The sequence below is a fragment of the Populus euphratica genome, unplaced genomic scaffold (assembly GCF_000495115.2).
Source record: "Populus euphratica unplaced genomic scaffold, PopEup_1.0 scaffold397.1, whole genome shotgun sequence".
Taxonomy (NCBI): Eukaryota; Viridiplantae; Streptophyta; class Magnoliopsida; order Malpighiales; family Salicaceae; genus Populus; species Populus euphratica.
The window spans coordinates 68,527-84,435 of record NW_011500284.1 but is presented as its reverse complement, the minus strand read 5'-3'; the positions used below and the strand labels follow the sequence as shown (position 1 = coordinate 84,435).

At 30.4% G+C, this 15,909-nt stretch overlaps 1 pseudogene; it reads left to right on the top strand.

The window, feature by feature from the left end:
* The first annotated feature begins 8,071 nt into the window (after positions 1 to 8,071).
* Positions 8,072 to 13,669, top strand: LOC105113186 (mitogen-activated protein kinase kinase kinase YODA-like; annotated as a pseudogene).
* The last annotated feature ends 2,240 nt before the right edge of the window (positions 13,670 to 15,909 follow it).

Here is a 15,909-nt window from a genome sequence, read left to right as displayed (position 1 = left end):
ATAGATTTTAAATATTTTATCATCATGCTAGGCCTCATGACAACGTCTAGAGATTATACACTGGTACAGGGGCTCTAAATTTGTACTGGCCAAGTTTTATACTCTGTTAAGAGGGACTAGAGAAATGATGCGTACAATAAGAGGGAGTGGGTGCATCTATGGGATTCCTTTCATTCTTTCTTATTACCGAAATAATTAGATAGACAGTAAATTATATAGTATTTCTTTTTTCAACATGATGAGGCTGGAAAAATTATGAGTAAAAAGATTTGGAGGTGCTTGGGCTGATAAAATTATACTTGCAAGATTTGGTGAGTCGAGGACACTTGGACGAAAAACATTTTGAAATTTAAATTAGTATAATATTTATTTAGATGATGAAAATAATAAATATTTTAAAAATTAAAAATAAACTAATTTATGTTCAGTTTCCATATATGATATCAATTGGTAAGGCTAGAAAAATTCTTAATAGAAAGATTGAAAATATTTTATATAAACAGATAAAACTATATTTAGAGAACTTGGTGAGCTCAATAACACCTAAAAAACCATAATTTGAAGCTTAAGTCACGTAGAATAAATCTTATTTATATATACATATAAACAAACAAACACACGTACAACATCTTAAAAATATTTTTGTCAAACATTTGGATATTTAGTTAGAAGAAATCGCAAGAGTCGAACGCTTTGGTATTTTGCAAATAATTTGATTTTCCTTTATTTTTAAAAAAATACTTTTAATCACACATTAATTTTTTTTGAATTACCAATGACATGTTCTTTGAATTAAAAGTAAAGGCAATTAAAATATTTTTTGTAAGATTTTTAGTAATCTAAGATGAGTAGAAGAAAATGTATCTCTTCAAACTAAATTATGTTTCTTTACTAATTCATTTATTTATTTTAATAAAAATAAGGTTTTTTCATAAAAAAATTATTTTTAAAATAAAAAAAATTATCATGATCTAAAAAGCAAGTATTAATAAATACAATTTGAAAATCATATCTTAATATTTATTATGCAATTGAAGGAAAAAAGAATAATTAGTTGGATAATATTTCTTAAGAAATTATAGTAAAAAATAAAAAATATATACAAAATTTATTTTTTTATTGAATATTAATGAACACAAATTTAAGATTATTTTGCATTTTATATTCATATCTAGTAATTAATAAAATGATTGCTAATATTATAAAAAAAATGCTATATATAATCTTATGTAAAAATGAAAACAAAATCAAATGGTATTTAATGAAATAATGTTTTAAATACAATTTCAATTATTTAAATACAACATTAGAAACGTTAGTAAGTGCAGCTTTTGCTTCTATTCATTTCAAAACATAATCAACAACAAACAATATATAAATAAATCCAAAAAAAAAATCATATAAAATCCACACCCCACACAGAAAAAATTTCACAATATAATATATGTGTTTATGACACTTCATATCTATTAGAAAAATCACTTATTTTCTAACATTGTTTATAACTTTTATAAAATTTATAGGTAATTTTAAACGTTATTTTCTAGTAAAATTTATTATCCAAAATTTTTCTATCTGTTCTTTTAAATCCAAAATGTTCACAACATGCATGGTTATAACAATAAATAAGAATGAAATGAATTTCATTCTTAGGTACACATCTTCTAATAACTTGATTTAATCTTATTTTGAAAAGATAAAGTTTATATTATATATATTTAGAGTCATTATTCATTTTATTTCTTCTTGTTTTACTTATGTCATCTATAAATATACCAACTATAAAAAAGTCAACAATATCAACAAATCATGGTTTATCCTCTTGTAGTTTTAAAAGTTGATTATGTGGAAATGTTTCTGGTATTTGTTTTTTCTTATGCACAATCCTGTTCAATTTATCTGCCATTGAATCTTCAATCTCTTTTCTATCCTTTATCTTTAAATCAAACTCTTAAAACAATATAATTCATTGTATCAACCTTGGTTTGGAGAATATTTTTATGAGTAGATATTTGAGGGTTGTATGGCAAAAAAAAATCATTACTTTAAATCCTAATAAATATAATCAAGACTTTCCTAAAGCAAAAACAACAATAAGAAGTATTTTTTGGTAGTGGAATAGTTGTTTTGCACAGAATTCATAGTTTTTAACATGTAACAAATGACATGATTTTTCCTATCAACTTGTTGACTAAGAACAATGTCAATGGCATAATCATTTGCATCATATATTATTTCAAAAGAAATTTCTCAATTTGATGGTTGTATAATGAGTGATGAAGTAAGTAATTTTTTTAATTTGTTAAATATTCTTTAACAATTATCATCAAAATCAAATAGTACATCCTTATGCAAAGGTTTTGTCAAAAGTTATGCAATCCTTGATGAACTGCCTATATAAACTTATATGACCAAGAAAATTGTAAATCTATCTAAAGTTATTTGGATATGGTAAATGTATAATTAAATCAACTTTTGCCTTATTCACTTTAATTTCCTCAGTTGAAAGTACATATCCTAAACCAATGTCTTACTGAACCATGAAATGATATTTTTCATAATTCAAGACTAAATCTGTATTGATGCAATGTTTCAAAACTTTAGTTAAGTTATCCAGACATTGATCAAAATAACTATAATAAATTATAAAATTATCCATAAATACCTTAATGCAATTATCAATCAAGTCAAAAGAATACTCATCATGCATCATTAAAATATTCTTGGGGCATTGCATAATCCAAATGGTATACATTTATATGTGAAAACCCCAAATGGTCAAGTAAACATTATTTTTTATTATAATTATTTAATAATAACCCAAAAATCCATCTAAGAAAGAGAAAATTGACTTACTTGTCAGTCTCTTTAACATCTTATCAATGAAAGGAATCAAAAAATGATCCTTGTGTAATTTTCAGAAATCTATACACATTTTCCATCTTTTTTGAATTCTTGAGAGAACAAGCTCATTGTGTTTATTGGTAGTGAGAGTGAGACTGGTCTCTTTTGAAACCACATGCATTAGACTTACCCATTGATTATCGAATATTGGATAAATAATTCCTTAGTTAATTAGCTTTAAAATTCCTTTCATTACCACTTCCTTCATGACTGGATTCAGCTTACATTAAGGCTCTTTCACTCGGGGTTGTATTGATTGGAAAATGGTTAATATCTCTTTTGTTGGCTATTAAATCTACTCATGGTATTAAATTAATGTCGTCATCTTATAATTGAGGGCATCTATTAATAGGATGGTCTAAAAAGAGCAAATGTCGCAGACTTTGACATGTCTAACTTGTCCTAAAACAACTTATCTAATAAGAGATGTTAGTTTTGAAAGTTGTGTCTCAGTATTAGAATGTATGACCTCACTAACTTTTCTAAATGAATTAACATGAACTATTAGAATGTATGACCTCACTAACTCTTCTAAATGAATTAACATGAACTCTATATTGTTGTGGATTCACTATTATTTTCAAGATTAATCTCATGTTTCTTTAGGAGTCATTTCTATGCATGCTCCTTTACTTGTTATGTCAATCATGCTATAGTCCATGAGTAACAATCCCTCATTAAAATATAGTAGCAATAATTTATCAGAATTTTGATAATGAGGATAACTTGCATAAAATTGATCAAAACGCTCTCAATATTCATACAATATCTCACCTTTATTATGGTGACTTCCACTGATTTCTTTTGTGATGGTACCTGCACTTGAAATCACAAGGAAATTTTTGAGGAACTTCCTTTTTAGATCATGCTATATTTGTAATAGATACGAATGGAAGCTAATATAGTTAATTATTTGCCTTGTTTGCCAAAAAGAATGGAAAAAACTTTTAGTTTAATTTGTTCATCTATCACTTCTTGCGACCTCATGGTCGAGCAAACCATATAAAATTCCTTCAAGTCTTGTAAGGGTCCTCACCTACAATACTATGAGAAATAGATAGCAAATAAATCAAACCAGATTTTAACTCAAAAGCTACTTTAATATTTGAAAATTCAATACATAAAGGCTATCAATTCACATTAGGAGTTCATAACTCCTTTGATATTATGCCATGTTTTTAAAAACTTCTTTTTTCTTTTGCTTTCAGAATTACTTGTCAAAAACATTAAGATTAACAAGCCCTCCTCTAGTCTATTTTGCCTTTCTAGTTGCTTGTACAAGAATATCTTGGCATAAATCAGTTTACTGATAAAGAAAAATTAGATAAAAATTTCTCTGGTAATGACATCAAGAAAAATAGACTTTATAATTGAAACATAAATAATGAAAAACTATAGGGACCAAATAAATTAAATATTAAGGAACTAAAATGAATTGTAACTAAAGTTATAGGGACTATGAAAACATAAAAAGTTTTAAGGGTCAAAATAAAAAAATAAAAATCAAGGGTTGTTAATAGAATTCAACTAAAACTAAAGGGACCAAAATAGAAGATGTGAAGATTTATGGGACCCAAATGAACTTTGAGTAAACTAAAACAACAAATATGGAAACCATAAAAAATTAAGGGAACAAAATAAATTTTTATTGTTCAACTAGAAAAAAAAACATAAAAATCAAGGGTAGTAGATTAATTCAACTAAAACTAAAGGATCGAAATAGAAAATGTAAGGGACCAAAATAAACTGAGTACATTTAAAAGGACAAAATAAATGAGAAATGACACCACTTGGACTTGAATCTCGATTGAAATTAAAATAATGCTTTATGTGTTGGAGCACATGACTTTTGCTAGCTAAAAATCTACAATAATAATTTCTATCAATTCAATGTTAAGTTTGTAAGAAATAGGACTGCGTGACTTGTATTTTTGAAAGATAATGTCATTAATTAGTATTTAAGCATAATTTACTCATTTTTTTTTTAAGTTTTCTTAAAAAAATAAATAAAGGAAGAAGGTTCCTTTCTTTTGTTTAATATCTTAATAAATTAAAGGAACTCATTAAACAATGTTATTTTGGTTCCTATAATAAGTAATGAAGTGAGAATACTAAAAAAATAAACTATAAATAACAACATTCAGGTTTTTTTAGCATATTTAATGTAATTGTTCTCGTCATTTTATTTATTTGTTTGTTTCTATCTGTAAGTCAATAGTATTTATATATATATATATATATATATATATATAGATTTATTTGTCAATCCCATGTATCTGGAGATAAATAAACAAAAAATTCTCTCATTAATTATGTATTTTATACATGCTTCCTTTTGGTCTAATGGTGATTTAAATTTCTGCCCATTTGCCAATTAGTAAAACAACAATTTCAAAGAATTTATAGTATCAACTACAACATTCTAAATTCAATTGCTTAATTTTTTGCACCAGAAATTGAACCCAGCTTTTGAAATGAAATCAACATTACAACTCTATTCTATCTCATAGTAAACAATGGAATTGAAGACTCCATCGATTAGAATTTGAAGAAGTACATAAAATAAAAACTTAAACAATGGAAATTGAGTTTTTTTTTTTTTCATGTACAGCTATCCTCGGCTAAGATATATGGGTTGGAATATAGATTTTGTGTTTGAATTTGATTAATCATGAAGAAATAAGCATTTAATGGAATAAATAATACTTAAGTTAATAAATATATAAAAAAAATATAAGAATTAATTGTTGAAGAATAAAATATTGAATCTAAAAAATTTATTTGTTTATATCTTATGAACTAAAATATTTATTAATCTTGGAGACACTCACCTTGTAACGTGGAGTCAAGAGTTTCATAATTGATACAAATATTAGTGCTCACTATTAATTATAGTGTTTGGCTATATTGTTAATGAAAAGAATAAAGATTCTTAGTGATATGTTAACAAGAAAGAAACAATTACTGACGGAAAAAATGTTTATTTGCATAGAATTGGTGCTTAAATGCAAACGAACACTGGCTAAAAACATAATGTCAACCTTGCATAGAAAAAAAATGTTCTCGCATATAATCTACCAGTAAATCATAGAACTCATTGGAACTCGAAAAAAAGAAAAGAAAGGGGGTTCAGTGTATACATATTGAACAGCTTGTCTGATGAGGGAAACAAAAAAAAATGAGAGGAAGAAGATTGATTTTTTTGGATAAATCTCACACACTTTTTTTTTTTAATTTTCAAATAGGTATATAGTGCATTTTACCGAGTGAAATCCAAGTTAGCATGCTCTTTCATGTCCAATCACTGAAATATTTACAATGATGTTGATAGTGAAAAAAAATAAAAATAAATTGTAAGCTTGGCTAGCCCTGAAGAATTTAAAATATAGCCTTCGTCCCTAAGGAAAAGGGATTAGTTAATTCAGAATTAAAAATAAATAAATTATCAATCAAAGTTAAAATTAATGAGTTTTGGAGAATAACCCTACAACTTCACCTCCTCCTCCGTTAATATTATTTTGTTAAGCTTAGGTAATGCATGATATCTAATGATGATTAAGTGACGTACAACACGTAAACTAAATCCCTAGGGATATATTATCAACGTGCACGCTTTGAGACTTTCCTTTCTCTTTCTATATATATCCTTTTAAATAACAATCACACTTGGATTATATAATAATATAATTTCTCAATTTTAATTTTTTTTCAAATATTAGGTTCAACAACCCTTAAATAATATCTGGATTTTTTTTCTTGAATATTTTATTGATAGAGTCTTGTAATAGAATCCTCGTTCATTGGTTTACAAAACCTTAAATTCATCCACGTATATGAGATAATATAATATAAATCGCTCCAAAGAAATAATAATTAAAAAAAAAGCAAAGGGAAAAAAATTGAAAGCGTAATTTAAAAAATGAACGAGGATTAGTTATTTTGTTATCAAGCCAGCTTGCGTTACAGTTAATTAGAATCCTCGTTCATTGGTTTACAAAACCTTAAATTCATCCACGTATATGAGATAATATAATATAAATCGCTCCAAAGAAATAATAATTAAAAAAAAAGCAAAGGGAAAAAAATTGAAAGCGTAATTTAAAAAATGAACGAGGATACAATTAATTTAAAAAATTTATGATTCAAAACTTAATTTAAATTGAATTTTAAATTAAATAAAAAATATTAATTTAGTGAAATTTAATTTACATCAAATTAGTGTCAAAATAATTTAAAATAATTAATAAATTGATTTTTTAATTCAGGAATTGATTCAATATGCTAGAATTTTTTCTAAATTAATCATTATAATAAAATCATGTTTGAGGTTGTGATGTAATTTTATTTTTATTTAAATTTATGTTTTAATATTTTTAGATCATTTTAATAAATTTTTAAATAAAAACATACTTAAAAAAAAGAGCTTCATGACTCTCCTAAAAACCTCTAAATATTCATACAATATATGATAAATAAATAAACAAACACCTTTTATTAATAAAAAAACTGCTACCCTCACGTAAAAACCCCACTATCTGTCCCCTCTCACTTCTGTCTGAAAGTTGAAGAAAAATATTAAAAGAAAATTGCCACGTCATCACTCCTTCTCTTAATCCACCCACCGCCTGCCGTCTCTTCCTTCTCCTTAGCTGTACCTCACTGTAGCCTCTGGACCCCACACTCACCTTCTTCGCATTCTCTCTCTGAAACCCCACTTATATATATATATATATATAAAACTCATATAAACAATAACATTTGTATCATTTTTCCCTATAGTTTGGCATGTGAACTAGATTCTTTGAAAGTGAAAAGTAAAATTCTATTTTGTTTTGAATTAGAATATTATTTATTATGAAACATAAAGTAAACCCCACTTATCATGTTTTATATATATATATATATATACTAGATCAGAAATTATTTATTTATTTTCATTTGATTGATTTCGTTTTTAAAATTGAAATTGGATTTATCGATATTTTTGAACATTTTTTTTAAAAGCATAAAAGAAAATGTACGAGGATTATATTATATTAATCTCAAATTAACGTGATCAAGAAACGGATGCTTCAGTTAAAACAATCTCACTCAAACATAGAGATGGTGATGAAAACGTGTTTTTAATCTCCTCTCAACTAATTATAAGCGAAACCTTGTTACAGAGCAATTAAGATGAGTTCTCTCTCTAGAAAGTTAAGTAAAAATCTAACCTTCTCTCTCTAAAAAGACAACAAAAAAGTCTCCCTTTTTTCCCACTTTTCTTTCTTCGAAGTCTCCTCTTTACACACACAAAGAAAGAAAAATCATATCTTGTTCTCTATTTTGGCTCGGAAGTTGAAGTTTGCATATTTACAATCTTACAAAGCAAAAAAAAAAAAAAATGCCTGCTTGGTGGGGTAGAAAGAGCAGCAAGAGCAAAGAAGGGAGTAATCGAGAGAACCCACATGGAAAAAATGATAAAAAATTGAGGAGGAGCAGTCTTGATGAGGCGGCTTTGAGGAAGAATTCACCACGTGCCAACAGGGAATTTTCTGGCAGTGGTGGCTTAGCCGCGTTTTCGGGTTTTGATTCGGATTCAGGTGAAAAAAGAGGGCTTCCTCTGCCTAAACCATTCACGAGTGATCTTGGTGGTGGAGGAGGAGGAATCGGGTTTGGATCTGGGTCGGTTTCTGTTTCTAGTGTTAGCTCTTCGGGGTCATCTGGAGGTGAAGATCATGATAATAATCAGAGTAGTAATGGTCTGTTTGATGGTTACAGGTTAGTGTTTTTATAGAATTATGGGTTCGGTTTTTATATTTTGGTGGGATTTGGAATTCTGGGTTAAATTCTGATTTGTGAAATGGAGTTGTTTTTGGATATGAAGAATAGACTTGAGCTATTTTTAGGGGTTTTTGTTTGAGTTACGAAAAAGGGGGTATTTTTAAATCTTTTCTCTATGTTTTTGTGTCAGAGTATGGTTTGTCGTCAGAGGTTGCTGTCTCTTCTGTTTTCTCAGCTTTTTTGATTTCTGAACTTCCAAATACCGTGTCCTTAAATCCACTGCTCTCTCTCTTTACCGAGTTTTCCTGTCAGAGTTTGATTGCTTTGGATGGGAGCTAGTTTCTCTTTCCAATCAAGTATTACTGATTTGGATTTTTCTTACCTGTTGGGACAGTCTTTTGATTTACTGGACTTGTCCTTAACCATTTTAGTTTTCATTCGGGCATAAAATTAGGGGTGAACGTTTTTGTTAAGATTTTAATCTTAAAATGATATGTGAATTGAAGATGTCTACTTTATTGTAAAATTATCAGCTTTGTTCTTTTGCTTTAATTGTTAGTTTTAAGCAATGGATTTTCTGCTCCATTAGCAATATATAGAGACGGGGTTTCTTGTATGTAACAATCAGCTTACTGATTTGAAGATCTAATTGGCTAAGCTTTACAAATCTGTAATTCGGTATGTTTCTCAAGTGCATCTGCCAACTGCAACCCAGGCTATCTGTAGATCATAAAGGACACGTTGGGGGTTCGAGGAGTCCTGTTCCGGGCTCGAGGAGTCCTGCTCCGGGCTCGAGGAGTCCTGCTCCGGGCTCGAGAGCAGTAAGCAGGCCTACTTCACCTCTCCATCAGCTGTTGGGTGCTTTGAGCATAGACTCCCCAACTGGGAGGCTGGAAGATGGGAAGAACGAATGTCATCCGCTGCCTCTTCCACCAGGTTCTCCCACCAGCCCTCCTTCCTTACCTGGCCCAAGAACTGCTGGAGCGACAGAGATGTCTACCTTGTCAAGATGGAAGAAAGGAAAGCTCCTAGGAAGGGGAACTTTTGGACATGTTTATCTTGGATTTAACAGGTAATGTGAATGATTCTGGTGGGACTAGTTAGCCTCATCGTAACAAGTTTTAAGTCTTAATAAAATACTGCTTGATGATGATTATTGGCACGATTTACTCATCAGTAGTCGGTGCTTGGAGACAATAATAGTTTTTTGGTATTGATTTTTTCTGTTTTAGTGTATCCATTTTATGGAATGTAATGTCTTTAAGTTATGTGAAGTGCCACTTACTGTCTCCATCTGCTCAAAGGGGGGAAAAAGAGAAAAAGGCAATAGGAGTGCAACAGATCCTACAACACTGTTTTTATTTATGCTGTTCCTCTTGCAATTTATGGCTCTCTTCTAAATATTGATTGGCAACTTAAACAGTGGGAGTGGGCAGATGTGCGCAATAAAAGAAGTCACGGTTATTTCAGATGATTCAACATCAAAAGAATGTCTCAAGCAGCTGAACCAGGTAAACTTGTTTACGGCATTAGACTCAGCAAACAGTATTATAGTATAGTTTCTACATGTGCATTTTCTGGTTGTCCTTTAAATTTTTCGGTGATTAATGATGCATTTCTAACTGCTGCTCCTTGCCAACAGGAGATAAATATGCTTAGTCAGCTGTCACATGCAAACATTGTTCGTTACTATGGAAGTGAACTGGTATGAGTTACTTTTGCACATGAAAGTCTCATGTTTTCACACATGATTGAGAGGGATGATTGAAATCCATTTCCTGACATCTTAACTTCTATTTTGTTCAATCCGAGTGATCAATTGTGTATGCTGGACCCTGATTCTGTAATCTCTTTGCCTTTTCATTTTCCCAGAGTGAAGAAAGGCTTTCAGTTTATCTGGAGTACGTCTCTGGTGGTTCAGTCCACAAGTTGCTTCAAGAATATGGTGCCTTTAAGGAACCGGTTATTCAAAATTATACCAGGCAGATTCTTTCTGGGCTTGCCTATTTGCATGGAAGAAATACAGTTCACAGGTATGTGTTAACTGTAATTAGGGTTGATAGTTTGCATCTGAAATCACAGTTTCTTCAGTCTCTCCATTGTTTTATGAAATGTGTTGTTCATGGCAGGGATATCAAAGGTGCAAACATATTAGTGGACCCTAATGGTGTAATCAAGTTGGTTGACTTTGGCATGGCTAAGCATGTATGTCTCATCTACAACAGATTTTAAAATATAAAATATTTTCAAAGAAATATTGGACTTATTTAATTGCCAATTTACTCCCAGCTCCTTAGATGTGGAAGTAGCTAAATAAGAGAGTGTATGTTTGTGCAGATGATGCTCTCTTTCATGAGAATTTTGTCATGTGTGCACCTTAAAATAACAAATAGTTAGGATTCAAGTATTCTTTTCCTTTTAATCAATCTTCTGGAGACAATCTGATTCCATGCGCCTATTGTGTATGATTGCACATTTAACAAGTTGGCAAACACTGAAAAAAGCATTTGGCTGGTGAAATTTGAGAATAATAAATATTAGTGAAAATTATCTTGAGCACCCTATGGTATTTTAATTCTTGTGTATCCTATTTTTCTAATATTATGGCGCTTTGTCTATATTTTTTATGTTAATTAGCAACCTGTAGTTTGTAATGGTTTATCACAACGCATTTTGTTTAGACTCCATTAAAAATAAGCATTATGTTTATTACAAATTGCCATTAAACTTGTGTTTTTATGTTAGGGAGATTTTTTCTTTTCACTTTTAATGTAACATAAACTTTAACAATGTCACATGAGGGTATAAAGTGCATGTAATATTAGAAAACACTGTATCATAGGGTGTCCAAGATAATTTTCCCTAAATTTTGCCGTGTTTTTCGCCATTAGTGTCAGATACTTTTTTTCCCTTTTCCATCTCTTTTTGGCTTATAATTGAAAGTGTTTTAATTTGTGTTATTTTGAATTAGATCACGGCATGCTCTTCAATGCTTTCATTCAAGGGGAAGTCCTTACTGGATGGCGCCTGAGGTAGCCTCTCTCTCTATCTCTCAGAAAAAAAAATACCTTTCCTTGTACTTTGCCTTGCCCAAATCCAATCTTTCAGTCCATTTTTAGCCTTTCATTCTTCTTGTTCTTTTTGTTTTTTTCTCTTCAATTAATGTTACTGTTTTTCTGGATACTCTTATTTCAGGTGGTGATGAATACAAATGGCTACAGTTTTGAAGTAGATATATGGAGCTTGGGATGCACACTTCTTGAAATGGCAACATCAAAACCACCATGGAGTCAGTATGAAGGGGTGCGCCTCTGAAAATTTAGAACTTAAATAGAAGAAATTGTGTTGTGGCTATTGCTCTGCCATTTCCAGTTTTAAAGTGCCCCTTATCAAGATTGTTTTATCTTTTTGAATTTAACAGGTTGCTGCAATATTTAAAATTGGAAACAGCAAAGATATGCCAGATATACCTGATCATCTTTCCAATGATGCAAAAAGTTTTATAAAGTTATGCCTGCAACGAGATCCATCAGCACGGCCGACAGCCTTTCAGTTGTTGGACCACCCATTTATTCGGGACCAAGCAACAACAAGAGTTGCGAACATCAACATTACTAGGGATGCCTTTCCCAGAACTTTTGATGGAAGCCGCACACCGGTATGCCTCTTAGATGCGTAGTAACCTCATATTTTATATATGTGTCTGCTCCTTCCAAATGAGCTGAGCTTTAATTTAATATATAACAAGGGGATAGATGATTTACGGAACATGATTATTAGAAGGAATTTGTGACATGCTCGTGGAATTCACAGTAAAGCAGTGTTTATTTAGTGAAAAGTGTACATGCTAAACAGCTACGTGGTATTTCACCAGGCTTTTCAATCTCCTTCACCAAAAGCTTTTGTGCTGTAAAAGAATTGTCCAAGAAAGTTTTTGTTGGTTCAAATGCAATACGAGATTGAATCTATCACGTTTACTACATATCATTTGGCAATTGGAGACCCCTATATTATTGTTACTAAAGATTTATAGAGTTTGTGTATGTGAAAGAGACTTGTTGCAAAGTTTTCACTGCTGCTATATCCTTTAGAACTTTAGCATTAGCGCTCATAGTCCTTTTCTTTTCAACCTAAAGTTGCACACTATCTAAGTGCTTAATTATTATATCATCTGAGCAGCCAGTCTTAGATCTGCACTCCAACCGAACAAGTGCCCATTCTTGGGATGGAGATTTTGCAATGAAGCCAGGGGTTAATAGTAATACCAGAGCATTGAAAAATCCAAGGTAAATGGCACTGTGCCATTCATATATATATTTCCGCTCATGCTTAATAATCATTCCTGAGTTTTAAATTAACTTCAATTTTGTTGTGTGCAGGGATGATGGCGGAATGATCACATCTATGCCTGTATCTCCTTGTTCTAGCCCACTGCGACAACATGGGTCTGCATACAGGAATTATCTTTCTCCTCACTCACCCTATGCTATGGTAGGGCAAAGCAGCTACCATTTAAGCGACCCCTTATTACATCCAATAAGACAAACTACATATACTCACGATCTTTTCTTTGATACCACCTTATTAAAAGTTCAAACACCTGGTACATCACCAAGAAGGAGACCCATTTGAAGGAATGTAAATATCAACAAAAATAGTCGAGCTGAACCACGCAGGTGTAACATCTAATGGTTCCTCGCTCGTTCGAAGAATCCGGCCACAAATTTTCTTTTTCCACCGAGTGAAGTTAGTGAACTCCTCTTTATAAACTCCTAAGAGGGTAGTGGGAGTGATCAGGGGAGAAGAAACTTAATTTTGATGCGGAGGGGGAGGTGCTGAATTTGTTGATACCAAGACAACTCTCTTCTTTGATTATTGTAAAGGGCAGATGTCAGTTTGTTTGTAACATTCTTGTTGTAATCTAGTCTGTTGTATAAAGATTACTGCTAGTACCAACTCTTTTAGCTAGATAATGAAAAGCATGTTGTTCAAGCTCCCCCCCGATTAGGCCTTCTCCATTGTTATTTTCATTGTTTCGTTTGACTTCCGTGTTTTTTCCTCAAAAAGAATTTTTAGGAATAATAGAAGGGTGAACACTACATTTTATCTTGAATGAAGTTGCTGCACCATCTATTGGCCTGTGGCCTGTGGTTTGCGTTCGAGGTATTGCTTGCTTGAGGGCCCGGGGGCGGTTGCAACAGAATCACTAGGAGCAGCTACGTCTAGCAACTGCAGCTGGGGGGCTCTGGATGGTCTAGACAGAGGCAGTTGTGGTGGTAGACCTCTACTACAACTTGGAGTTTGCAAGTGGCACAAGAGGGAGGGCTGCTGTATCGATACTTTCCAGGACATTTTCATGGTAGTGTCATGAAAACGCGTCAAATTGGAAACTTCTTGTGGGCATGATCTGAAAATACCACTGGCATATTTGATGTGACAAGGTGATGCTGGCGGCATTAAAGCACTGGAGGAGGTTTTCACTAATGATGCCAAACGTACAACGCCAGCTAGTGTTATTCTATTTTGTAGCTTCTATCATCGATGGTTCCCAGCTACTCTCTACCCTCAAGTCGACTCCCTTCGATGCAGGATTCCCTTGCCGGTTGTTTTGATAGTTACTTGCACTACCGCCTTGCTAATTTGACCGTATAGAGAAAAAAAAGTTTGGAAAGGGATCGTATAAAAAAGAGATCGAAATTCAATCCAAGTGTTAAATTAAATGTTTTTAATTTTTTAATATATTAATATTAAATGGTTAGGATACATGCGGATTAGTTGTTACTAGTTCTTCAACCTTGAGATTAAATCCTTTCTTATTTGGTTTCAAGATAGGCTATCTAAATATTCATAATAAATTTTTCATTGGACATCCTTTATTTGATTCAAACAGTAAGATGATGTGTGTGGATTAAACTCGCCATCTCCATGAATACCTCAGAGGTTCGTCTAAACAAAAGTTGGGTTTTCATTTAAGGGAAAGCTCAAGTTTAGGTCAGTGGACAAAATCCTCTTTAAAGCTTTGTACAGTCTGTGTGTTGGATTTACATGTTTATATTTTGTATGTGATATTATTATATTAATGTAAATATATATATTTATTATTAATAAATATTTTATTTGTTTTTAATATTAATATAATATTAGATTAATGAATCTATAATAAATATAAAATCCATGGAGAGAAATACTTTACAAAAAAAAATTATAAAGTTGTTATAATTATAAGAATCCTATTATATCAAAATATTATTTCTAAAATATTTTTTTAAATATTGGATATTTATTAGAGTTGTAAAGATTGACATATATTGTGTTTTTTTTCTATGAAAAAACAGATATTCTCGTAAGTTAAAATATAAGAAATACTTAAAACTAATACATAGGTACTTGTTATAAGATATGTATATTAAATTGATTTACATAAAAAATTTATATAGAGATCATCTATATCTATATGAAAACTCATAAAATATCAAGGTATTTTGTAAAAATAAAAAAAGTCGCTATCTAAATTTTATCAACAAGAACTTAGAAAAAAAAACCTAATATTTATCATCAAAAATTGGATAATGAGGATGGTTACACTTTAAAAGTGTTAATAAAGGGTTGTCTATTTTGTCTGGATTCATAGAAAAATTATTTTTATTCAATTTATTTATATGAATTATGACATTCAATATATTTTTAAAACTTGAGTTCAAGGATTTCTAAAATATACATGTCAAAGAAAAATAATCTAATCCAAGTTCAAGTTTAATATATTTCATGTTTATAATTCTTTTAAATTAAACTCTAAATTGTAAAGGATGATCAAATTGAATCCAAAAAATAAGAAAAAAATAAACAAATGAATATACATACATTAAAGGAAATAAATAGTTGTTGTTGTTCTTATATGCATAAGTATAAACCTATCATAAAAATCAATCTTTACACATATGTGCTTAAATTAATTATATTTACAGTCCTCAAGTGAGTTGATCCATCCATAAATGTATTTAATTAATTCTATCTTGACCAAATTAACTAATAAAGTGAGAATACTTCAAGAAAAAGTATGATTAAAAATAAAATCCATGTTATAAAATTAATCAAGGTTAAAATTTATGTCATAGTAATTATTTAAACTTCAAATATATTCTTAAAAAAATAAATAGAAAGTCTAAATCTAAAGTATATTAACAAGAAAACAACTTTTAACATTATCATAATCTAAAGTGTATAAAGAGAGATTTTGGTAGG